Source organism: Furipterus horrens, unplaced genomic scaffold (assembly GCF_987537825.1).
Source record: "Furipterus horrens unplaced genomic scaffold, mFurHor1.1.pri manual_scaffold_4, whole genome shotgun sequence".
NCBI classification, from domain to species: domain Eukaryota; kingdom Metazoa; phylum Chordata; class Mammalia; order Chiroptera; family Furipteridae; genus Furipterus; species Furipterus horrens.
The window spans coordinates 66877162-66904478 of NW_028327174.1; the positions used below are offsets into that span (position 1 = coordinate 66877162).

Sequence of the window (27317 nt, forward strand, 5' to 3'; positions counted from 1 at the left end):
ATGAAGATTGATCGGTGCCGAATCTGTTCTTTGAGGACTTTGATGGTGAGGGAGAGGCAGAAGCACCACCTCAACCTGGGCCTATCTGTTTTGAATGGTCACTTTCACTGTCATCCTCAGACCCTTCCAATCACGGGTTGCTTTGGTGATGTCATCACCAACCTCTTTTGGAGACAGGCCAATGAGCTGACCCAGGAGGCTGATCTTGAGGGCCAGGGCACACGTGGCACCAGCTTCCCCGCCAGTGCACCTCAGGTATATGACTTCGATCTACTTGGGGTTGAACTTCAGCAGTGGGGTGGAGGCAACTGGTGGCAGATGGACCTGGATTCAGTTGACAGAAGAAAGTTGCACCTTAGCCTCCTCTGAGATGAAAGCCTAAACATATTTGATTTATAGAAAGCGGAAATTACATGCAGTTACTGGCTTTAGGAAGCTTTAGGAGGGAAAACTTTTATCTGTAAAAAGAAGAATTATTTTTCCCTTACACAAAGGAAATAAGATGAATATAAAATAGAGACAAAAAGTTCAAGGGAATTAAGGCTCAGTAACTAATGGAGTCTCAGTAAACAGGAGGCAAAATTTTTCACTAAGAGGCCACATGAGTGGGAAAGCCAGTGAGTGAAAACATGAGAAGAGGGAGCCTGAACCAGTGACTGTGGGAAACAAGCTTCAGAGAAAATATAAATGATGAATAAAAGGATTGCAGAGATGTAACACCAATTAGCCCAATTGCCCCAAACACAAGAATTGATTAGATTTTACAATTAGTGAGAAGGAAATCATCAAATGCAAATGAGGAGGGATTTGAGTTTAAGTGTTAAAAGAAAAATGATTTTCTTTCTTTTCGTATTAGAGTGCTAAGTCCAGATGAAAACATTCTGAGAGGGTAATGATGTCAAGGGGGTTAGAACTGTGAAGGAACTGTAGGCTGTATTGCATGGTGAGGTAAAAGTCAGGCCAAGAGTCAGAAGACAGAATACCGAGTCTGGTCTCTGACGCTGACCACCATCGTGGGTTAGCGATCTCATCTCTCAGCATCTGTTCCTGCATCTGTAAAATGGGCAAAATGCCAGTTATGCCTGCTCTGTATGTATTGGCACAAGTCAAATGAGGGTATACATGAAAACACTTTGTATGCTGCTAAATGCTATAAAATGTGTTTAAGATCTTTTGTGGTTATTTACCCAGTTTACAATGACTCATCTTTCTGAGAATGGCCTTCCTGTCTGCTGGGAGGAATCCACTCCCCCAGCTGTTTTACTACGTCACTGTAACCACCTATCCACAGCTGACTGGACCAGAATTGAACACCGGCTTCTGAATGGGCCAATCAGATGTCCTCTCTTGAGAATTTAGAACTCAGTACAAGATTATCCAATTTGAACTGGTCATTTGAATAGAAATGTAAACTCTAGAGCAATGGGTAGTCATCTTCTGCCTGCTGAAGGCACGGAAATGCACAGAAGGCAGGCAGGGGAAGACCAAGATAAGGAGAGAGGGCCCTGACGGGTGTGGCTCAGTTGGTCAGGCATCATCACACAAAGCAAAAGGTCACTGGTGCGATTCCTGGTCAGAGCATATGCCTGGGTGGCAGGTTCCTCCCTGAGGCAACTGACTGATGTATTTCTCTCACATTGATGTTTTTCTCCCTTTCTTTCTCCCTCCCTTCCCCTCTCTCTAAAAATAAATAAATGTTTAAGAAAAAATAAGAAGAGAGGACCAATACTTTTGATAGCTGTGCAGTTCCAGGTTCCTCCTCCTGAGGACTGACTGCTTTACTGCCTTGAGGGCCTGTAAAACACTCTTCTATCCTATTAATAATTTCTTTTTGCATAATATGGCTCAAGGATTATTCTGTAATTTTCAACTAAAGAGTCTTAACCAAAACAATATAGTGGGTTGAATAGTGTCCCCCAAATCATGTCTACCCCAAAGCTCAGAATGAGAACTTATTTGAGAATAAGCTCTTTGCAGATGTAATTAGTTAAAATGGGCTTATACAAGATTAAAGTGGGTTTAATCCAATGACTGTGTTCTTATAAGAATAGACGAAGACACAAGAGTACAGAGAAGAAGGCCATATGAAGACAAAGGTAGGCAAAAGTTGGAGTTTTGCTGCCACAGGCCAAGGACTGCCTGGGGACACCAGAAGTTTGAAGAAGCAAGAAAGAATTATTCCCCAGATCCTTCAGAGGGGGCATGGCTCTGTTGACACCTTGATTTTTTACTTCTAGCCTCCAGGACAACGAGAGAATAAATTTATATTGTTTTCAGCTACCCAGTTTGTGGTACTTCATTACAGCAGCCCTAGAAAATGAAAACAAGGAATATTATAGGACAATCTACCTCAAAATTGCTGCTTTTGAGCTAGTTGTCATGGAAAGGGCTGGACTCTACAGTAAGGAGAAACCCTTGAAGCTCTTAAGTGCCTTCTAGATCCACAGCCCTGTTTTGAGAAGCAAGACTCTAGTGGTTTGCTCTGCATAAAGTTATTATATTTCTTGCCACGTCGAGCCAGCCTGACTACTCCCGCCACACTCAGTTGGAGCCAAAGTCCCCTGGGAATGGGCCAGTCAGAAAAAGGCCAAAAAGAGTTTGATGTCAAACTGTCTAATAGGGACACTGTGCATTAGACATTAACAAATCGACTCAACCAGGGAGTATAACTACTAAACAAACAAAGAATAGGCAATATCCCAGTCCATGCTGAGCCTTTGTTTTATTTTTCCACAAGCCTAGTGACATCCTTGTCTGGGAAGCTCTGTGATCAAGAACTGCTGCCCAGCCCTGACAGAGTAGCTTGGGTGGTGAGAGCATCTGCTTGATGTGATACACCGAGATTGTGGGTTTGATCCCTGGTCAAGGCACATGCAAAAATCAACCAATAAATGCATAAGTAGGTGGAACAATGAATTGGTGTCTCTTTCTCTCTCTTTTCCCCTCCCTCTCTAAAAGTCAATTAAAAATAAATAAATAAAAGAATGGCTGCCCAGCTAAGGACAGAGGACATCCATGCTACCCCACAAATCCTAGCAATAAACCCCCATTATTAGGGATCTTATGGGTATGCTTCCTGTTTCAACCTATTTTAGTCTGCTCAGGCTGCCATAATAATATTATTGATTGGATGGCTTAATCAACAAGAAATGTGTTTTTCACGGTTCTGGAGACTGGTAAATCCAAGGATCAAGGTGCCAGCCAATTTTCCTGATAAGAGCTCTCTCTGGCTTGTAGATGACTGCCTTCTTGCTGTCCTTATTTGGTCTTTGTTTAGTGTGTGTGCGCAGAGAGAAGGAGAGATCTCTCTTTCTCTTCTTATAAGGCCATCCGTCCTATCAGATTAGAAATCCAACCTTATGACCTCATTTTAACTTTAATCACCTCTTTAAAGTCCTATTCAAAATACAATCACATTGGGGTTTAGGGCTTGCACATATGAATTTGGGAGGAGAGGCACATAATTTAGTTCATTTAGTTCATAAGGTTTAGCAAACCTTAAAGGATCCAACTAATAAAGGCTAAGGCATGTATGCATATGATGACCATAGAGGTTTAATAAACATTTTGGGGAGTGTAGCAAAGCAAATAAAGTTTGTTGTAAACTTTGACATCACCTCCTGTACACCCTGGTGCTGTCACGGGAAATTCCTGGTCCTCTATGGCCTCCCTTCCAGAATGTCTGCCAGAGAGCTTGTTTCATGGGATTGGCTCAGCCCGCTAGAAGGAAAAAGGCATCCTGGGAGTGTGTGCACAGGGTCAAAATTATTTTTTTCTCCTTAACATGTTATTAGAATACTCACCAGACAAACAACTGATTCCAATGCAGGGGTAAGGATGAAAGAAAATCTTAGATTATTTTTGTGACCTTGCCAAGACACAAAGTGCTTCTAACTACATAAATTTAGAGATATATATATACATATAAATATATATAAGCATATATGAATGTATAATTACATTACATATATTTATGTATACATGCATACTTCCTATGTGCCAGGCATTGTGCTAAGTGATTTATGTATATTAATTCATTTTATCCTTATAACAATCTCATGAAATAGGTAGTATTATTAACTCAGTTAACAGTCTAGAAAATTAAGTCAAAGAGAGGTTGAATAGCTTATCCCAGCTCATATGGTTAATAAGTGTTGATGTTGGGACTCAACCCATAAAATCTGGCTTCAGACTTCATGCCTTTAACCACAATATTTTTTTGTAAATAAACAACTACAAAATGTAAACAAACTATAGTGAAAATGTGAAAATTACTATAATGGAAATTATGTAAAAAGATGTGGAATCAGAAAGTTATCATTTTGTACTCTTTTGAATGAACCATCTCTCAGCCTACTGATAGCCATAAGGTACTCTCAGTCCCAGAAGTAATACAACTTTCCTTGAAATGAGACTGTATTAGCATATGGCTCCATGGGTTAACTTGATCTGTTTTTGGACAGTGGGCAAGCCATTTGGTAGATGTGGAAAGATGCAAAGTCTTTCTTGTCACATTCTGCATGTCCTGAGCAAAGAGCTGCTCACTCTGAAGTTTTGTCCCCAGGGCAGAAAAGGAAGAAGATCGTCCCCCTTCCCATCACTCTTGCTAATCAAGTGCCCCTGTGTGCTCCAACAAGAGGTTCTTCTTAGCTGGATGAATGGATGTGTAGAGAGGCAAGAGGCCAGGACTTATGGGCTCAAGAATGTGTAAGATTTATTGGAGCTGCTGGTTAGAACACTGCTGTTTTCGTAAACTGGACCAAAATGCTCTCACACTAAGTTTTCAGCAATAAAATAAATAGCCTCAGGTGTCTGTCGACCTAAGAGGACCTGCTTGTAGTAGATATAATTGCCAAACCACTTGCTGGAAACTTGACAGATGAATCCTTTAGCTTTCAATCCAGGATGAGAATTTGTACGAAAAAATAAGACTGATGCTTTTTGAAAAGAAATGCAAATTTCTATTTTCTTAATGTTTCATTCATTCATTGAACAAATATTTCTTGATTACTTACTATGTGACAGGCATTATCTTGGAGATTGGAATACACCAGTGAGCAAAACAAAGATTCATGCCTGAGATAGATGATTAGTAATAGACATAGTAAGCAAACTTATAGTGTGCTAGGAAACTATAAATGTTATGGAAAAAGAAAGAAGTAGAACAGAATAAGAGGGACTGAGGATGTTTGGGGCTGGTTGCAACTTAAATAGAATAGTTAATGTAGGCCCTACTGAGGAGGTGACGTTTGAGCAAAGACTTGAAGGAGTTGAGAGGATCGGCGAAATACACATCTATGGAAAGAGCTTACCAGGCAAAGGAAAGAGCAAGGCAGGACTGTGTCTGGGATGTTTGAAGAATAGCAGGAAGCTCAGGTGGCTAGAGCAGTGGGAGGGGAAGGGTGGACTGTGGAAGACAGGAAGAGGTAGAAAGGATTCGATGGTGTGTGGTCTAGTAGGCCACTGTCAGGACTTCTACTTTTACATTGTAGGACTTTTGCTCAGAATGAGAAGGGACTCCATTAGAGAGTTCTGAGCAGAGGAGTGACATGTTCTCTCTTATATTATAACCATATCACTCCGACTGCTGTGCTGCAGATTGACTGCCTGAGAGCCAGAGTGGAAACAGGGAAACCAGATAGAATGCAATCACAATGATCAAGAAGAGATAATGCTGGCTTAGACAGGATTGTAACAGTGGTGGTGAGGAAAAGTAGTCAGCAAGTGAGTTTTAGGATCAAATTTGAGGGCAGAGTCAGTTGGAGTTGCTATAAATTAGATGTGGTGTGTAAAGGAGTAAACAAGACAAATTAGAGGATTACAACCCGGTTGTTGGATATATGAGTCTGAAGGTCAGGGATAAAGCTTGGGCTGGAGATGTAAATGTGGGAGTTGTTTGCATAACGATGGTATTTAAAGCCAAAGACTGGATGAGATACCAAGAAAGTGAGTGTAGATAGAGAGGAGGTCCAAGGACTGGGCCTTTCAGCAATCTAATATCAGGAGTTGGGAGAAAAAGGACCCAGCAAAGGAGATAAAGATGGAGTAATCAGAGGTAGGAGCAAAACCTAAATGCTAAATTCTGAAAACCAAGTGAAGAAAGTGTGTCAAGGAGGAGATAGGTATCATCTGTGTCAAATACTGCCAAGCACTCAAGTAAGATGAGGACTGAGAATTGATGATTGAATTTAGCAACATGAAGATTATTGGTGATTTTGCTAACAAATGTTTAATTGGAGCAGTGGGAAAAACCCAGATTGGGATAGATTTACATGCGAATGGGTGCATTTTATTTACTATGTATAAGTTATACTTCAATAAAGTTGACTTAAAAGCACAGAAAGAGGAAAGGTATGAAACAGGTTAAGCAAAAACTTAGAAATAACACAAATGTCCATCAACATTAGAATGGATTAATAAATGATGGCATACTTATTCAGTGGAATATTATAGACTAAGCAGGGGTAAGCAAACTACAGTGTAAGAGTCAAATCTAGCACAAGCCCTATTTTCACAAAGTTTCACTAGGACGTAGCCACAACCACTTGTTTAAGTGTGGTCTATGGCTGTTTTTGTGGGCTACAGCAGCAGAGGTGAGTAGTTGTGCTAAAGTCCTTATGGCCCACAAAGCCAGGTATTTGCTACCTGGTCCTTTACAGAAGAAGTTGCCAACCCCTGGATTGGAGCAATGGGAATGAGTGAACTATTGCTGTTCATAATAATATGGACTGATTTCACAAATATAACAATGAGGAAAAGAAGCCAGAGGCAAAGAATACACACTATATGACTATGGTGCAAAGTTCAAAAATAGGAAAACTAATCTATGGTGCTGATGTTGGAATAGTGATTACCCTGGTGTTAGTGATCAGGAGGGGTTAGGAGGTGAGCTTTTAGGGTGCTGATGATATTCAATTTCATATTTTTACAGCTAACATGCATCACCATAGTTACAATTTTTTTTCGTGTGATGAGAATTTTTAAGATCTATTTTCTTAGCAACTTTCAAATATGCAATACAATGATATTCTAATTCTTGACCTGGGTGCTGGTTACCAAGATTGTTCACTTGATCAAGATTAACTGAGCTTAGAATTTTGTGTCTAAATGTCTAAAATAAAGTTTACTAAAAATTAAAAATGGTAAGAGAGGAACTTCTCTTTTGTGAAGTTTGTTGCAAAGGAGAGGAAAGAAGTGAAAGGTAGTTCAAAGATGAAGATTAAAAAAGGTGGGTTTTTTTGGTTTTGGTTTTTTTTTAAGCTGGGAGAATAATAGCATGTTTCTACATTGACAGGAGGAGGAAATGGAAGATTTCAGGAAGAGGAGAATGCTAAAGTGATGCCCTTGGCTAGGTGAGAGGGGATGCATCCTGGCATACACATAGAAGGACTGGCTTTGGATAGAGCACAGGGAGTTCATCTATACTAACAGCATATTTTGGGGAAATGAAGGCACCTACAACCTGGTGCCTATCTTTATATGTAGTAAAGAATAATTCTTCATTACCAAAGAATTCCTGTTAGCCATTTGGTGAATAATAATCTCACTAACAGTCATTACGTGACAGGTACTTTCACCCAGCTCTCATTCAGCATTCACCTTCCAATAAACATATATTCTGTCTTTCTGATGAGATGGCACAGTGCAACTCAGAACAGCTGGTAATAGCCTAAGGTCCCCATGACCAAGCCACGATTATAACCAAGGTATGCATTCAATTGCTAGAGCTGCCTTAAAAAAGTACTGCAAACTTGAGTGGCTTAACAACAGAAATTTATTGCCTTAATAGTTCTGGAAGCTAGAAGAGTGACATTAAGATGCTGGCAGGGTTGACTCCTTCAGAAGCTGGGAGAGAGAATCTGCTCCATGCTTCTCTCTTAGCATCTAGTGGTTCTCTGGTAATCTCTGCTGTTTCTCCCTTTCTTTTTTAAAGATTTTATTTAGAGAGAAGGGAAGGCAGGGAGAAAGACAGGGAGAGAAACATTAGTGTGTGAGAGAAACATCGATCGGATGCCTCTCGAACTTGCCCTGACCAGGGGCTGAACTCGCAACCCAGGCATGTGCCCTGACCGTGAATCTAACGGGCAACTTTTCACTTTGCAGAACTATGCCCAACAAACTGAGCCACACTGGTCAGGGTAATCTTTGCTGTCTCTTAACTTGTTGATGTGTCACCCTGATCTCTGCCTTTTTGTTCACATGGTGTTTTTCCTATGTGCATGTCTACTTCTTTCTAAATTTTCCCTTCATATAAAGACACCAATCAAATTGGATTAGAGGCTCACCCTATTTCATAACCTCATTTTAATTTAACTAATCACATCTGTAATAACTCTATTTCCAAATAAGGTCACATTCTAAAGTACCGAGAATTACAATACAACATATGCATTTGAGCCCTGGCCAGGTACTCAGTTGGTTAGAGCGTTGTCCTAGTACACCAAGGTTTCAGTTTTGATCCCTCATCAGGACACAGACAAGAATCTACCAATGAATGTATAAATAAGTGGAACAGCAAATCAGTGTTTCTCTCTTTATCTGTCTCCTTCTTTTCCTCTCTCTCTCTCTCTAAAATCAATAAGTTAAACATTTTTTAAAGTTTAAAGAAAAGCATAGGTATTTGGAGCAGGGAGACACAGTTCAACCTATGGCAGTTTTCTAATGTCACATTTGGTGTCAGCCTTAATTGCAGTAGATCAGGCAATTGCAGACCAGATAGGATTGAGAATCAATGGGATTGAAAAGGTCTTCCTTGTGCAACTCTCTGATGCCTGCCAGTCCTATCATGAGAAGTTTTTGTCTTTGATGTGACTGGTTTGACATCTTTTAGAAGCAGAACCTTGAAGAATAAGAAGTAACTACTGGGAAGGTGAAGAATAAAGGAATTTGCAGAGGGAGATATTACTCTAAAGCGTGTTTCACACTTTGGTCCAGGACCATTTGAACTGAATATATTTGACTTTTATAAAGCAGCTTCTAGGACCTCACCCCTGAGATTCTGATTAAGCAGGCCTGGAGCCCAGCAATCTGCATTTTAGCATGCCTTAAGGTGATTTGGTTGCCACATTTTGACAAAGATTTCCCTAAACAACCAGTGATTAGTGGTTTAAGAAAACTGAAGCAGTAAGACATTGGGTTGGAGCCAGACTGGGCTTTGTCATCCAGAGAGAGTGGAGAGAACCATAGAATCTCTGAGGTCCAAGCTCCAAGGGCTGGAAGAAACCATCAAGATAACCTCCTCATTTACCAGAGGAGAAAATAGAGCCTAGAGCTGGTAAAGCCAGTGCATTTTGAGCACTTAAGAGTAGGGAGAGAAGCTAAAACATCATTTCAATATAATAAGAGGATTACAATGGATAAAATGAAAAGAGAGAAGAAGAATGTGAGCTGGCCTTAAGTCAGTGTCTAGACTAGATAATGTCTTCTTTTCAGATCACAGAAATTGTCGAGCTTCAGAGTGGGCCACTTCCATGCTTCCAAGGTAGCCCTGAATTCCAGAAACAGGTATTTGCCCACAGGATAAAGAACAGATCTGTTTTTAATGGTTATTTGTTGAAGTTCATGCTTCTTGTGGCACTGCATTATCCTTAGCATGCAAAGACAAAATAAGAACCTGAGAAAAATACTTTGAGTGTGTGATTAAATTGATTGATGATCTTCAATTAACACTGATTAGAATTTGATAATTAGGCTTCCTGACAAAATTCTGAATATAATAATCTATATCTGCATAATTTCTTTATTGTTCTTGCAACTTATTGACCTAATTTAGTGTTCACAGTAACCCTGTAATAGGTATTACCCTCCCTGGACAGACCTTTCAAGATGAAAATCTGATCATGTTCTTTCCCTGCTTATATCCTTCAGTGCTTCCTCACTGTCCACCCATTGACTTATTCATTCTCCCTTGAGGATATATGTTCCAAGTTAATAACCTGAAAGAAAAAAGAGCAATTTGTATAGAACATACGTAACAGCTTTATTCACTATATTAAAAAACTGGGGACAACTGTAATAGAAAAACAATAAATAAATTAAAAAACAAAACAAAACTGGAAACAACCCCAATCCCAACAATAAATGACAGGGCTAAGCAAATCCTGCTCTATTAGTATACTGAATACTCTGCACCTACTTTAAGTAATAAGAATCTGGTCTATGCTGAGGCATGAGCATGTGTCTAAATGTATGTGTCTCAAGGAAGTAAATGTGGAATAAATACAATAAACAGGATAATAAACATTCTGATTTTAACTCTGTAAAAATATGCAACTATACGCTAATAAAGCCTAGACAGTAGCAAAAAGTGATAAAATGTTTGGCACTGTATGTAAATTAGACCTTCTGTTTAAGTGTGACATAAAAATTAAAACGTGGAAAATAATGCCTTTCAGATTTTCTTTTGGGGCCACTCACCTACAAATTTATACTGTGAAGAGTAAACTAAACATGGAACTTCAACTTAAGTCCTCAGTACATCAGGGTGGGCTAAGGACACAATGACAGCTCTAGGTTGGAATGCAGTGTCAGGGTCAAGTCAAGTCAGAATGGGGTTGGGGTTATGGCAATCTACAGCGGCTTTCTTAGAGTATTCATACACGCATGTGCACATTGGGCCTGTAGTTACACCGGGTATTGCTGTCGCAGCAGTTCAAGACCAGTGAGGAGTCACAGAGCAGGAAAAGAATTGCCTTATCAACTGAGAGACAAACTGGTCAGACTCGATCAAGCAGAACATCAGTGTATGATGTCAAACTGACCTTAGGTACAGTTTCAGAGAGGCCCCAGGAGCAATTCACCAAATTCTCTTCTCTGTATTGTATTTGTTGTGGTTAAAACCATAAAAGCATGGTGCCGAAACCTCACTATTAATATACACAAATGGCTGAAGTATCCGAAATTTAGTATCTATTCAAATGTGTTCATTAGGTCTTCTCCTAGTTTTCTTTCAAGCTTCTCCCCTCCTCCTAAATCTTATGGTATTTGCCTTTTGTACTTTTCAGTAAACAATGTAATCGGTAATTGAGTTTCTTAGGCATAAGACCTGGGTTCCGGAAATTCTGGTCTAATTTTAACAAGCCCTAATAAATCTGCTGTCCCTTCAGTAACTGCTGACGCCAGTGGCAAGGCCTGTGTCCTTCAAAGGTATCTTAGTCTGCTGGCAAGAATTTAGTAACTTTTCTGTTTTAGTAACTTCTTAAAGTTCTCAGAGCCAATTCCCCCAGAGCCATCTGCAGAGCGTCCCTTTAATGCCCTCTCTCATTATCCCTTAAAAAAAAAACCTGCCTTACTTTTTTGTTCGGGGCTGACGCCATCTTTGGTCTCAGCCCGCCTGTTGCAGTTGGCTAAATAAACCTTTTAAACTCATGTCCCGTTCTCCTGTCATTTCTCCTTTCACTCTCACTGGACCTAACATTCGGTGCTGAAACCCGGGACAGTGAGAAGGAGCAGCTAAGGAGCCGGCACCTGCCTCCCTTTTGCCTGACCTTCACATCAACACCAGCGAAAATTTACAGAGTAAGGAGCTTGCCTCTCCCAACAGCACTCTTTTCGTTTGGTACCGGGTACCATTTCAGTGTCCACGACACTTGCGTCTGAAAATCCCAACGCTGGGTGAGCGGCGTCGCTGGGTCCAGGACCCTTGGGAACTCTTTCTCCCCCACCCCCACATCTGGCTTAAGGTTCTCTTCGGTGGTACGTCCCTGATGAGTCTCCTTTGGCCAGAAGAGGATCTCTTGACTCCCTGTCAATCATAGGGAGTAATCTGTTTAAGTCCCTGCAAGGTACCCCCCTCAGATGTCTCTCCAGAAACTTAAAAGTCAATGACAAAGAACTCAGGCCTAAGAGATTAATCTTCTTCTGTAATATGGCTTGGGCACAGTACAACTTCTGACTAACCTTGACAATGATTATCGCCGTCTGAGCAGATGAAGTGAGGTTCCATATGTATAGGCCTTTTTTGTTTTTAACTGCACAGGTGTCCCCCTCTCTCTGTCAATCCTCCTCTCTGCTCTTCCTCCAAACTCAGCTCTGTTTCTCCTCTAACTCTCATTGGACCTAACAAAGTCCTCTTTACATCTGCTGTTTTCATTTTGTAGAGATGAAGAATAAAGTGATGGTCAGGATCCCCTCTAGATCTCCCTGGCTTTTCCGTCATTATAAATCTGGATCCTTAGTCTTGGCTTATCCAGGCTTGATCTGGTCCAGGAAAAACTGGCTCATGCATCCCGAGCTCACGTGAGTCTGATTTGTGTCAGAAAATCAATTAAATCATTTACAATGAGAAATGTATTCATGTTGGCCATTTGCAAGTTCTCTTCCCACAGATGAAACCAAAGATTAGAACTCTGTTGCTGTGTAAGCATAAGTTATTTGTACAAGGATGGGGTCAGAGAGAGATTTATTTACAAATTGATGTACCTAGAATTTCCCAGTTCCCTTCCAATGCCAGTTCCTCCCATCTCACACCTCACCTATTCTGTGAAACTTCTAGCCCTGAACCTTTGGGGAGAATTAATCACTCACCTGGCCAGGCCACCATACCTTTTATACCTCTATTATAGCACCAGTCAATCACCTTGTAGTCTAGTACGTCTTGATGTGCCTGTTGCCCTTGCTATTTCAATAATGGGACAAGCACTTTCTTATACACTTTTGTTTCCTCGCAGAATGAATGCATGTATGTATGAATGAATGATGAAGTAAGGAAGGAACTTATTTCTCCATCTACCTTAATGACCTTTCCTAAGTGAGGTTTTTAAAAATATTTTTCTTTCTTTATTTTTAGAGAGAGGGGAAGAGAGGAAGAAAGAGAAGGAGAGAAACATCTATGAGTGGTTACCTCTTGCACACCCCCAACTGGGGACCTGGCCCACAACCCAGGCATGTGCCCTGACTGGGAATTGAACTGACCACCCTTTGGTTTGCAGGCTGGCACTCAATCCACTGAGCCACACCAGCCAGGGCTTTAGTCAGGTTTTATTAAATGGGTATAGGTAGATATTAAGAGCAATTGAGAGAGAGGGTGGGGGGAGAGAGAAAATTCCATCCATTAACTGTGAGAGACCTGTCCAAACATGATACCATAGAGAACCTATAAAAGCCAGTTATAGCAACACTCAGTGCTTTACATTTTCACCCACTCTGATCTGCTTATCTGATTCATCTATATCAGTCTCTGGCTTCACTTCAGGCCCTGGCTCATATATGCCGTAGCCTGCCTCCTCGTTTTAGTGAACAATTTGACCCCCTTCACAAGCATATTGATTTGGGTTCTCCAAACTCAGCTTTTACCCATCTTCTCTGCTAATCTCTGCTAATCTCAAGACACTTGAGATCTCTGCCTCTCAAATGACCAGCCCATAAGCATGACCTGAGAACTTGTTCGAAATGCAGAACTTCAGGCCCCAGAACTATTGAATCAAAATCTGAATTCTAAGACCCTGAAGTGATTTGCATGCACATTACAGGTGGAGAAGCTTTAAATCTTTTATGAACCACTGCTCCTGACTCATGGTTTTTCTATCTTGTCTTCTGCTATCCTCAATGCATCAACATCCATTGTATTAGTTATCTATGTAATCACCCCAATTTATCAGCTTAAAACAACAAACACTTATTATTACACAGTTTCGATGCCTCAGGAATCTGGGCAACACTTATCTGGATCCTCTGGCTCAGGGTCTCTCACAAGGCTGCAGATGTCTGAGGCTGCAGTTACCTGAGGCTGCAGTCATTTAAGACTGGGTTGCGGGGCAAGGGGTTGTTGACAAGCCTCAGGTCCTCTTGGGCTATTGTACTGAAGGCCTTGGGTTCTCACTGGCTGATGGCCAGAGGCCTCTCTCAATTCCTTGCCTGGTGGGTCTCTCCATTGGGTATTTCACAATATGGCAGCTGGCTTCATAGAGCAAGCAAGTAAAAAAGCAAGATGGAAGCCAGAGTTTTTTTGTAACATAATCTCAGAAGTGATAGCCCATCATTTGTGCTTTACTTCTTTGTTAAACTCACAAGGTCCAGTCTACGCTCAGGGGAGCCATACAAGGGTGTGAGTAACAGGATGTGGTGATCATTGGGGGCTATCTTAGAGACTGTCTATTACGCCCATGCTGATTTTCATCTTAGAACTTGGCTAACTAGTGTCCACATCAGTTACACATCTCTATGGCCATACATGGGACCGCAATGGCACTTGAAATTTTACATTTTTAAAGCTTTCTCCCTCTATGATTTCTGACTTTGTATGTGTGTGTGTGCTTTGTGTCTTGACTACAACTTATTTCCTCTACTTGTTCCACACCTTCACTCCCAGTAAGCCTTCCTTCACAGCAAACACAACTCCCTATCCCTTTCACTCTTTTTTGTTCTAATCTATTAACGCTCTTTCAGGCTTACCCAAAGCCAGTTGTGAGCAACACTCAATGCCTTCTGTTACAGAGTCATGAGTGGCTAGTTATGTACAGTCTTATTGAAAACATAGAAATACCCACGGTCACCCATTTAATTTGTGGGATTTTTACCTTTTCTATTCCTCTCTAGGGAAATTCTAGCATTCTCCGGTTTTCTTCCATTTCCAGATTTTTGAGCATCCCTGAAGGAAATCATCAAATCATGCTGATTGGCTTCACTATAAATGTATGCTGTCTAACTTCATCTGGGTAACACATCTCCTCCAGATTGCATTCCTGCAGAATTTATCCAGCAGCATTTTCAGAACTTTCTCATTCTCTTCAAGTTCCCAAACCCACCTTCACAATTCCTAATCTACCCTTAGACTTCCTCCATTCAAAGGCCATTTCCCAGTTTGTCTGTCTCCACTTTAGAATGCTCTCATTTCTTCACTCACTATTTTTTGTCCTTCTACCTCAGAAATTGGTGCTGATCAGTCTTTCTAGATCTCAACTCTTCACTTGTTCTTATACTCTATCCTATTCCACTTTTTGACTTTGTCCAATCCGTTACTCCTTCTCTCTCCATATTGCCTCCTTTCAGCTTATAAACATGTTCACAGTAAAAGCAACCTTGACTCAATTACCACCTCAGACTACTACTTCATTATTTTCTTTATACCACTTGTATATTTAATTTTATTATATATACAGAAAAGTATATTTGAAATATATCAGCATAATATATACCAATATACTTGTATGTAGATTTAACAATTTGTCATATTTACATCGTATTTGTTTTCCTGAAGCATTTTAAATTAAATTATAGACATAATGACATTTAACCCCTAAATACTTTAGAATACTTCTCTTAAAAATATCATTATCACAGTTAATACAACATATAATAATGCCTTCATATTATATAACAGACTATATTCACATTTTTCCAGTGGTCACAAAAAAATGTGTTTTACAGTTGTTTTTTCCAGTCAGGATTCAATTAAGGACCACAGGCTGCTCAGGTTGTTCTGTGGCTTAGCTTAATTCTCTTTTAATTTGAACAATGTTCCCTTTCTTCTTAAAATTTTTTTTTAATTTATTAATTTTAGAGATAAAGAGAGAGAGAGGGAAGGAGAGAAAGAGAGTATGAGACAGAGAAAGAAACATCAATTTGTTATTCCACTTATTGATTCATTCATTGGTTGATTCTTCTATGTGGCCTGTCTGGGGATCGAACCCACAACCTTGGCACATTGGGATAATGCTCTAACCAACTGAACTACCAGCTAGGGCTCCCTTTCCCCTTTTTGGTGTCATTGAATTGTTGAACTGGGCCCATTGTCCCTCTAATATCCAACCTCTGGATTTGTCTGATTGTTTTCTTTTTTCTTTTTTTTTTTTTTTGTTGCTGTCATTGAACATGTTCATCTACCCCTTATTTCCTGTAAACTGGTAAACTTCAATTCAAATTAAACATTCTTGTCAGGAATAGTCATTGCTGTATACTTTTTATTGCATTACATTTTAGATTGACTCACTTTTAGTGATGCTAACATTGATTACTGAGTTAAGGAAGCAACAGCCAGATCTCTCTGGTATTGTTACTTTTTTTTTTTTACTTAAAAAATTTTTTACCCATTTTATTGTTATTGAATTATGGTTGACTTTTTTACTTTCAATCAGCAGATAATCCATGAAGTGATATTTTGGCACCATGTAATGCCGGGAATTTTTTAAAGACTGTCATATTGCTGCCTCATACTCCATTCCCTAATTCTTCTTCCTCCCCTATGAGGATAAAACTTTTCTGTAGAAGGTCACTGGTGACTTTTCTAAAAATCATTAAAAGCCTTTGACTTTTCATGAAGATGGCACTGAAAGCAAAGAGGGAAATTCTTCCTCCTTCCCCTCCCTAAGCTGAAGCCAAAGCAAAGGCTTTGAAGGCCAAGGATTTAGTGCTGAAATGTGTCTACAGCCATTAAGAAAGAGAAAAATCCGAATGTTATCCACTTTCCAGTGGCCCAAAACACTGCAACTGAGAAAGCAGTTCAAATATTCTTAGAAGAGTGCCCCCAAGGGCAACAAGCTTGACCACTATGCCATCATCAACATCACTCTGACCACTGAGTTAGCCATGACAAAGATAGAAGACAACATACTATGTTCCTTATGGATGTCAGGGTCAACAAACACCAGATCAAACAGGCTGTGGAAAAACTCTGTGACGATGTGGCCAAGGTCAACATCATCATCAGGCTTGATAGAGAGAGGAGGGCATATGTTCTATTGGCTTCTGACTATAATGCTTTGAAACTCGCCAAAAAAACAGAGATCATCTAAACTGAGTCAGGCTGGCTAACTCAAAATATAATTTTTCTTATCATATTAAAAAAATAAAAGTAAAACCAAGACCCTTTTCTCATCTTCCTATAGCTTTCTAAAACATTTTATATTAGTACATACTTCTTTTTTAAAGTATATTTTATTGATTATATTGTTACGATAGTTCCAATTTTTTCCCCTTTGCTCCCCTCCGCCCAGCACCCCCCTCCCCCAGCAATCCCCCACACCAAGTCCATGCCCATGGGTCATACATACAAGCTCTCCCACCTCACCCTTTCATATATTCTTCTTCTTTTCTTTTTTTAAATAAATAAATAAATATTTTAACAATAAAAAATAACAATCCCTCCCTCTCAGACTTAAGACCCTTTATAATCTTATAAAGGACAATGGGCGAAGATCTCGAGCTCCTCTACCTGCTTCAAACTGGACACGGTCATCGTCCTACCTACCCTTGGGTCCAGAAATCCCTAATAAGAGTGGGGGTGTGGAGGGGAGGGTGGCCTTCCCACATTGGGAGGGATTGTGCAGACTCCAGGTCAGTTGGCTGTCCCCGGACAACGGCCTGCTTGATTTAACAGGCTGGCGTCCTTGTTGTATTCTGGAGGCAACAGATTTGGCAACAGAGTACATACTTTTTGAGAATTTCTTTTTCCCTGCTTTCATGAAGTTTCTTATTTTATGTACTTCTCTCTCTAACTACTTATTTACATCTTTATTGAGTATTTTTATTCCTCTAACCTTAAAGAGAGTCCAGGTTCTATTTTCGGTCTTCAACTTGATCTCAACAATGTCCTCCCTTTTAGTAATCTTACCCACTTCCACAGATCAGGCAGATTACTCCAAAAAATGGGTAACTGTAGCTTGACATTTTATAATTTGTTGATATTTCCACCTCAAGTCCCATCAAGCATGACTTAAACTCAGTCAGCATAAAAGTAAAGTCATCTTTCTCTGTACCTCTACCCTTCCAGTATAGGAGTTTTGATTCATTCATTATTTACATTGTTATGCTTATGTAAAATACTGTTTACTGCTGATACATAGTGTATTATGATCATATTTCCTTTTTCATAAGAATAATTATGATAATAATTGTCTTGTTTTTGTGTTTGCTTTGTTTTTTATTTACTTGCCATGATTTATCCTTTTTCTCTTCCAAGACCTGTAAAACTCCTCTTTTTACAGTTAAATTCTACAGGTAATTGATCAATTTCAGGGTTTTCCCCCTACTTTCTGGAGACCTTCATCCTGCTTTCTAGCCCTGCTGCACAACTGGCCATCTAGGACTTCAGGTAATTTTCTTTTCTCTCTATGTAGGATCCTCTTTTCCTGGATTTCATCTATGCCTCTTTCCTGGTTTCTTCCATTGTTTGAGGGGGATGCTTTCTCCAATAGCTTCCTCTTTTATATTCTTTAACAATACTTTTCAACATTATTTTCCAACCCTTATATTGAATTTTGTGTTTTTGCTATCACATTCCTAGTATTCACAAACTTTTATAATTCCCCGATGTTCCCTTTTAATAGCATCCTCTTCTTGTTTCAAAGATGCAATATTTTCTCTATATGTGAATATTAATTATAATTATAACATGTATGCTTTCTTCTGCTCTGTGTATTGTTTCTATTTCTTATGAATTTATTTTTTAAATGTTTGGAGGTTCCCTATATTTTGTATTAAAATCTTTACCTGATTATCTGGTGACTTTCAGTGAGGTAATATACTTACCCAGCAGGGGAGATACCATGATCATGAAGGTGGTTTTTCCCGGAATAAGGCTTGTCCATTGCACTCTTGACCCCTGACATTTCCCAAATGTGGAAAACTCAACTCCATAATTTATAGTAGTGGGAGACTACTTTCGCATTCTCATATGACCAAAAAAAAGAAAAAGAAGAAGGGAGGGTGAGACAATAAAATGGTTAGAACCTCTGTGCATGGGCAGGTTGATTAGGCAGAGCTCTGGATGTTTTCTTGCTCTCCCCAAATATTTTCTCCTGGAAAGTCGGTAGCTCCAAAGTTGAATGCTTTAATATTCAACCTGAAGATGAGGTACTGTAAGCCTTTGGTCACTGTCTAGAACTGGTATAAAAGGGGTGGGGAACTCACTGTTCAATATGCAGACTTCATTGAATCTCTATGGGTCTCTGGATCCCGAGTCTTCCTGGTTCAGCCTCTCTAGATAATAAACAATCTTTTTTGTTTTCCAGCTGATTTTAGAGAGAGAGAGGAAGGGAGAGAGAGAGAGAGAGAGAGAGAGAGAGAGAGAGAGAGAGAGAGAGAGATCAATTTGTGCATTCATTTGTTGATTCTCGGATGTGCCTTAACTGGAGAACAAACTCACAATCAACTGAGCTACCCAGCCAGAGACAATAGGAAACATTTTATTTTTTTTTAAAGGATTTGTTTATTTATTTATTGAGAGATGGGAAGGGAGGGAGAAAAACATTGGTCACTGATTGGCTGCCTCTCACATGCCCCCAGTTGGGGGCCTGGCCTGCAGCTCAGGTGTGTGCCCTGACTGGGAATTGAACCAGTGACCTTTCAGTTCAAAGGCCAGGGCTCAGTCCACTGAGCCACAATAGCTATCACAATAAAAATAATTTTTTTAATGAAATAAAATAAAATAGGGTGGTCAAGGAAGGCTTCACTGAGAAAGCGACATTTGAATAAACCCCTGAAGGAGATAAGGAAACAGGCCATAGAGACACTTGATGGAAGAGCATCTTAGAGAGAACAACAAATACAAAGACCCTGCAGATGAAGCATAAATGCTGTGTTTAAGGAATGGCAAGGAGGCCACTGTGGCCAAAGCTGAATGAGAAAAATGAGTCATAAGAGACAAGATTTCATCAAAAAGTTGGGGATGGTGTCTGTAGAATGTAAAACGAGTCCTCAACCCCCGGGTGGGGAGCAGTACCAGTCTGTGACTTGGTAGGAACCAGGCCAGAGGGAAGCTCACCTGAGCTCTGCCTCCTGTCCCTCCCTGCTCCCATCCATGGAAAAACTCTGGTGCCAAAAAGGTTGGGTACCGCTCGTGTAAATGATATTGTAGACCATTATAAATAACATGACTTTTATTCTCAGTGAGATGGGAAATCACTTGAAGGAAAGAAAAATTTGAGCAAAGGAGTGACACAATCTGATTTACTGTTTTAAAAGGTCCTCTGATGGGGACAAAGGCAACAGTAATTTGAGTGGCTTTCAGAATAATCCAGGTCCTTATAAAGCTAAATTAAGTAAGCTTTTAGAAAATGATTGGCAATGCTTGCTGACTTGACTTGCTTGGTCAGATATTTGAATGATGGCATTATTGGATCTATTGTAACCCAGGCCAGTGCTCAATCCACTGATCCACACTGGCCAGAGCCCCATGCCTCTAACTGTGGAATAAAGAATAATATAGAATATGAGACTACATTTGAACATTTACTCTTTGTTTATATTATGTATTAGCCTTCATCAAAACACATTTATTAATTTTTAAAATTGAACAGTTCTGTAATTGTAACTATTGTTGCTGTTCATGTAACAAAACATGCTTATGATAATAACATGAATAGAGATAACCCAACATACTATATTTTTAGTTCACTTGTAACTGTTCCTCTTGTATTGGGTCGTCGTCGTCGGCAGCCGTCCGTCTCGAGAGACGATGGTGTAGCTTCTTAAGAGTCTATCTGCTCCGCCGAGAATGGCTGTGCAGTCCGACTCGGGAGTGACATGGTATCTGTCTCCTCCTGTGTTGAATCGACATCTTGAGATGACGCTGAAGCTACAGAGCCTGGGCAGGGTAATATGGAGGGTCTGCTGTTGCCCATGCAGCAGACCCCCCCTCTCTTCGCAGCTGAAGGGTCCAAGGGAAAGACGGAGTCGATACAGCTTGGCTTCAGGTGCGCCGCAGGAGTTGCCGGTGTTGACTACAACGTCAAACCGCCTTAGGGACTCCGGCTCCGGATTTTCTGTCGGGGTTTACTCCCTTAGCCTTTCCCCTGAAGAGGTATGCCGCAAGGCAGCGGAGGTTTTTTGGAGTCAGAGTTTTCCTTCTCTGATGTACCCTGACTGGAAGATCGAACCAGCGACACTTAGCTCGCAGGCCGACGCTCAATCCACTGAGCTAAACCAGCCAGGGCAATCTTGTATTGGGTATGATGCAATAAAATTTGTAAAAATTTTAACATGAAAAATAAAATTTGTATTCCTCAAAAAAAAAAAAGTTAATCCAGGTAAGAGATAATGGTGGCATGATTAAGGTGATACTGAGATGGTAAAAAGTGATTAGAGAAAACTAAAAGATAACTGTGGGTAACTATGACCTACCTGAGGCCAGGTGGTATTTGTTGGTCACTTACTAATTAATCTTTGTTTTCCTACTCTAGAAGAACCTTCTCTAGTAATGTTTAGGAGCTGAGACTGTGGATGGAGAAAACAAAGGTGACCAACCCACTGGTGGAATTGGTATGGCTATAACAGCAAACAGATAAAAATGATAAAGGCTTGGGCCAAAGTGGCACCAGTGGAGGGAGTGAGAACTTTTCGGAATCTAGGTTTATTTTGAAAGTAGAACTAATACAATTTGTTGATAATTGGGCAAGAAATATAAGCAAAAGTAAGAAATCAGGGATGACTGTAGGATTTTTGTCCTGGAATGTTAGAGTTCCCATCAGTTCATAACAAAAAAACTTCAAGACCAGATTTGTAGAGAAGATCAAGAGCTCATTGCTGGACCTACTGAGTCTGAGTTGCCTTTTAGACATTCAAGTGGAGGTGCCCAGTTGGCAATTGGCATTCATGTAACAAACAACCCCCAAATCTCAGTGGATTATAGCAACAAGCATTTATTCCTGCTCTTGTTACAAACATATAGGCAATGGGTTGATGAGAGCTCTGCTTTAGGCTGTGGGCTAGTTATGTGTCCGATTCAAGTGTCTCCTAATTTGGGGCCTAAGCTGAAGAAACAGCCACTATCTTGCACATCCCATAATCGCAGCAAAGGGCAGAAACAAGAGAGGTCAAATTAAACAATGCAATCCAATTTAAAGCATCTCCTTGTACGTGACATACACCACATGCTTCCATTTCATTCTACTGACCAAAGAAGTCACATAGCCCAGCCCTTCAATAGGACAAGGATGTGTATTATGCACAGAAGAGGCATTTCAAGACAAATCCAAAGGGTGTGGATGTACAATCCCCATAGAATGGAGGAAGCAAATAGTTGTAAACCATCGTTTAATCTACCACAAAGTGAGTGTAAGCATGGGAGAGAAGAAATCCAAAGACTGAGGTATTTCAATGTTCAGAGGTCAGGGAGATAGGGAAAAACCAACAAATGAGACTGAGAAGGACAAATAGTAAAGTAGGGAGAAAATGGTTAGAAGTCAAGCAAAACATCTCAAGAAGATAGGAGGGATCAACTGTGTCACATGTTGCTAATAGGTCAAGCAAGATGAGGATGGACATTGATCATTAGGTTTAGCCATGGAGAAATCTTTGTGATCTTGACAAGAAAATTGATGACATGGTACAGGACAAAAACTTGGTCAATATAGATTCAGGAGAGAGTGGGAAAAGAGACAATAGATGAAGTAGATATAGGCAGACTGTTCTTTCAAAGACTTCTGCTAAAAGGTAAAGTAAGGAAATGGAGGAGTAACTGGAAGGAAAAGTGAGATCAATAGGAGTGTCTTTTTTTTTTTCCCAGAAGGAAGAAATAAAATTGTTACTTATTGATGGTAGAAAAGATCCAGTAGAGAGGAAAACTGGTAATGCCAGAGAAAAAGTAGAGAATTGCTGTATACAAAAGCCCATGAACAGGCTACAAGGGATGGGATCTAGTACAAAGTGGAGGACTGATCTTCATTAGGGGTATAGGCAGTTCATTATAGTAATAGGTGAGAAAGCAGAGCATATGGACACAGGTGCAATAGATGAGTAGATACGATAGTGTTAGCATTTGAAAATTCTTTTCTTGCTCTGACTGGTATGGCTCAGTGTATTGAGTGCTGGCCTGCAAACCAAAGGGTCACCAGTTTGATTCCTAGTCAGGGCACATGTTTGGGTTGCAGGCCAGGTCTCCAGTTGGGGGTGTGCAAGAGAGAATCACACATTGATGTTTCTCTCCCTCTCTTTCTCCCTCCCTTCCTCTCTCTAAAAATTAAGAAGTAAAATTTTTTAGAAATTTCTTTTCTGATTTCTTCTATTTTTAAGCAAAAGGATATGCAAGTCACCAACTGAGAGTGAGGATAGGGAAAAATTGTCAGAAGTTTGGAAGTTAGAAGGAAGTTCGAGTAGTCAAGAAGAACAGGAGATTGAATGCAAGAGGGAACATTAATGATTGACAGGTAGCATAACCCACTCAAGGTTAGTGATGGTTGTGTGTTTTTTCTCCTCTGGCCACAATCCGCTGCAGCGGTGTGGGTGCAGAGTTAAGAGGAAAACTGAATTTATCCAGGTAACGAATACTCAGAAAATTTGATTTAACCAGAATTTTTCAAATTAAAAGAAAGAGCAAGAAGGACACGGTAGTTTAAGATGTCTGCAAGGGAAGGCTCATATGGCTCCTTATGAAATTTAAGTTGCATAATAATGAAAGTAGAGCATGACACAGATTGGGGGGAAAAAGTAGTAGAAGAATTGATAGATTAGGTAAATTTGACAAATTGCTGGCGTGAGGAATAAGCTTAAAAAGTCTCAGTGAGAGAGTGTGGTGCTTAATGTTGACATTACGGAGGAGTGGCGGTTATGGGTAATGATAAGATCCAGAGCAGCACTATCCAATGGGAATGTTCCATATCCACTATCTATTGTGGTTGCCACTAGTGGCACTGATCACTGGAAAGGGGGTCAACTAAAGAAATGACATTTAAATTGTATTTAATTTTAATAAATTTTAGATTAAAAGCAAAATGAAGCTAGTACCTACCATAACGGACAGTGCAGTTCTAGAGACACAACCATGTTAGTGAGTGACTAAGAGAGAACACAACGTTAATGGAGAAGACAAGGCCAAAAACTTTAGAAGCTAGGTTATTGAAAAGACCATATCGGTAAGTGGATATTGAAATCACCAAGAATTATGATGAGAATAGTATTGGAATGACAGTGAAGTACCAGCTAAGATCTTTAAGAAAAGAAAAATCTTAGGACAGCAGGATGGGTATAACAAGGAACAAAGTGATGGTATTGTCAGATAACATGTTAATCAAAAGAGAGAGTTTTAAGAAGGAATGAGAAAGTTTAGAACCAGTGATGTAAGGAAGATGCCTACTCCTTGTCTAGGTCCAGTGGTGTAATATGTGCTGATGTATTATTTTCTTTCATTGCAAAGAGAAGTTTGTGGATTGTCATATCACTTATTTTTTATGTCTTTCATTGAATAAAAGTTTCACTTTTCTTTTAACTATATTTTATTGATTATGCTATTACAGTTGTCCCAACTTTACCCTCTTTGTCCCCCTCAATCTAACACCCCCTATTCCCTCAGGCAATCCCCACACCATTGGTCATGTCCACGGGTCATGCATATAAGTTCTTTGCCTACTCCATTTCTTATATTATACTTTACATTCTCATGGCTATTCTGTAACTACCTATTTGTACTTCTTTTGTTTAAACTTTATATTTTATTGATTATGCTGTTATAGTTGTCCCAATTTCTTTTCCCTTTGCTCCCCTCCACCCAGTACCCCTCTTCTCTCCAGCAATCTCACCCCCCTTACTTTATGTCCGTGGGTCGTGCATATAAGTTCCTTGGCTTCACCCTTTCTTATATTATTCTTAACTTCCCCCTGTCTATTTTGCACCTACCAATTATGCTTCTTAATCCCTGCACCATTTCTCCCCCTTGCCTGGAAGCTCTTTATCTGTTCTTCAATTCTAAATGCTATGTTTTCTGGGTAAAGCAATCTTCACTGTAAGTCCCTGCTTTTCATAACTTTGAATATTTCTTGCCAATCCCTTGTAGCCTGCAAAGTTTCTTTTGAGAAATCAGCTGACAGTCTTGTGGGGGCTTCTTGTACATAACTATCTACTTTTCTCTTGATACTTTTAAGATCCTCTCTTTGTATTTAACTTTGGCAGTTTAGTTATGATGTGTTTTGGAGTGGGCCTCTTTGCATCCATCTTGCTTAGGACTCCCTGTGCTTCCTGGACTTGCATGTCCATTTCCTTCATCAAGTTAGAGAAGTTTTCTGTCATTATTTTTCAACTAGATTTCCAATTTCTTTCTCCTTTTCCTCCTTACAGCAGCCCCCTATTGCAAATATTGATATGTTGAAGTTGTCCCCAGAGGCTCCTTACACTATCCTTGTTTTTTTGGATTCTTTTTTCTTCTTGTTGTTCTGAATGATTATTTTTTGCTTCTAAATGTTTTCTCTCACATTAAATAATTTCTTCCCACAGGAGAGTTGTAAAAGGATATATATACATACACATATGGTCCATCCTTAATATGAAAAATAGAGACATTTACTAAAGAAGATTCAAGATACAAGAAACACTGTACATAGGACAATAATGCCTCAGTCCCCTTCAAAGTAGCCACCTTGGGACCTCACACAGTTTTCCCAATCACCATCACCTGCCCCATTGTATTTTCCTGAATCTCACAATGATCTGAAATCTCTTTCCTTTCAGAGGTGATTTTAGTTTTGGTAAAAGCCAGAAGTCACAGGGTGTCAAATCTGGACTGTAGAGGGGCTGAGTCACCTGGGTGATTTGATATTTCACCAAAAAACTCTGCCTGAGATATGATGCATGTGAAGGCACGTTGTTGTGATGAAGCTGCCAGTCACCAGTTGCGTGTAGCTGCGGCCTTCTGAGTCATATGAATGGTTTCCGCAGAGGAATGTACAACCTTAGCACAAAATTTGATGCCATTTCATTGCTCTACTTGCTCAGTCATTTTGAATGCCACAGCCACACAGTACACATGCTCGCTCAACAGCATCTACCACCCCCACTTACTAGTACAGTGAAGTCATCATTGTTCACACATGTGCATTCAGGTCCACTGTCCTTGGCTGCCAGGTTACATTAACGTCATGCAAACTGTTCTTGTTATATTAACAATGGCTGAACTTTTTCCAGATATATGGCTCACTACTATATTCTAAAGGTATCTCTCAGTACTATCTTTCAGTTCAGTAAAGTCACCCTTTAACTGTATCTAGTCTAGAGTTTACTCACTATTAACTTTTTAATGGCTATAAAAATTTACAAACTCTAATAGTCTCTCTTTAGTTGCACCTTTTTATTTAGTTGTTTTTATTTTATTTATGCTTATTTCTCTTAAATTCTTATTCATTTTCTTTTATTTATATCTTTTCATATCCTAAAATATTTCTTGTAAAATTATTGTCAAACTATTGTGTAAAATTAATATCAGGAGAGGGCTGGGGGCTGGAGAAGCTGAGTACCTGGGGACTTCAGAGGGAGAATAGTTGGGTGGCGAGAGGCAGGAATCCTTAGGTGGAGAGTCCTGAAGAAGATGTGTGGGTGAAACCCTCCAGTGGTTAAGGGCAGGAGTCCTAGATTGAGGACCCTAGGGTTGGGAGGCACATGGAATTTCAGGAGTCACTTAAGGATCTGAGGGTATCAAGAGATGGGATGTCTCATTTAAAGGAAGCTGAAAGTGTGGTTTGCAAATGAAGAACCCAGAAAAGAAGGGAAGGAAGTCAAATACTCAGGGCCCTGCATATTCACATCTGACAGAGTTTGCAGCATCCCCAACTCCTATGTGGATCACCTGCTTACATCCAAACCTTCTGAGGATGACTTCAGAGCCCCTAAGGTAGGGGGCACAGCCTCTCCATTCCTTAGCAGTCCTGTCCCCTTTGGAGGCTTCTGTGTTCAGGGGTGCATGGCAGGCAAAGTACCCACAGGCTACAAACTGGAGGTGGAAGGGGTCCCCAGCCTCTTCATCAATGACCCCCCCTTTCCCTCCCCACCCTACAGGCCCTGCTTTCAACATGCCCCCAATTGCCCTGGCTACCCACCCCCAGGCAACATGAACTTTTCTAGCCAACCCTTCAACCAGCCTCTGGGTTAAAACTTTAGCCCTCCTGGTGGGCAGATGATGCCAGGCCCGGTTGGGGGGTTTGGCCCTATGATCGTGATCACCCATCATGGGACAACCTCCCAGAGGGGAGCTGGGCCCTCCTTCTCTCTACCCATGCTTTGTCCAGCAAGGGGCACCTTTTGGCCTTTCTCTTCAGAGACCTGGTCAGGGGCTCCCCAGCCTGCCTCCCAACACAAGTCCCTTCCCTGGTCCAGACCATGGCTTTCCTGGCACTGGTGGTGAGGATGGGGGAAAGCCCTTGAATCCACCTGCTCCTACTGCTTTTCCCCAGGAGCCCCACTCAGGCTCCCCAGCTGCTGCCGTTAATGGGCATCAGCTCAGTTTCCCCCCCAAACAGCAGTGGACGAGGTAGGGGCACTCCAGATGTCAACAGCCTGGCAAGGCAGGTGGGGGCTCAGAGCCCCAGCCTCCTCCAGGCCTGGTGTATCAGTGCAGTGCCTTTTGGAGTGAGGTTTTTTATTTTAAAGTGCTGCCTGCCAGAGATGGGCCTGGGGCCTGA

At 40.5% G+C, this 27317-nt stretch overlaps 2 pseudogenes; both read left to right on the plus strand.

Moving 5' to 3' along the window:
• LOC150012141 (pygopus homolog 2-like) lies at positions 1-27317 on the plus strand (annotated as a pseudogene).
• LOC150012142 (U1 spliceosomal RNA) lies at positions 18458-18611 on the plus strand (annotated as a pseudogene).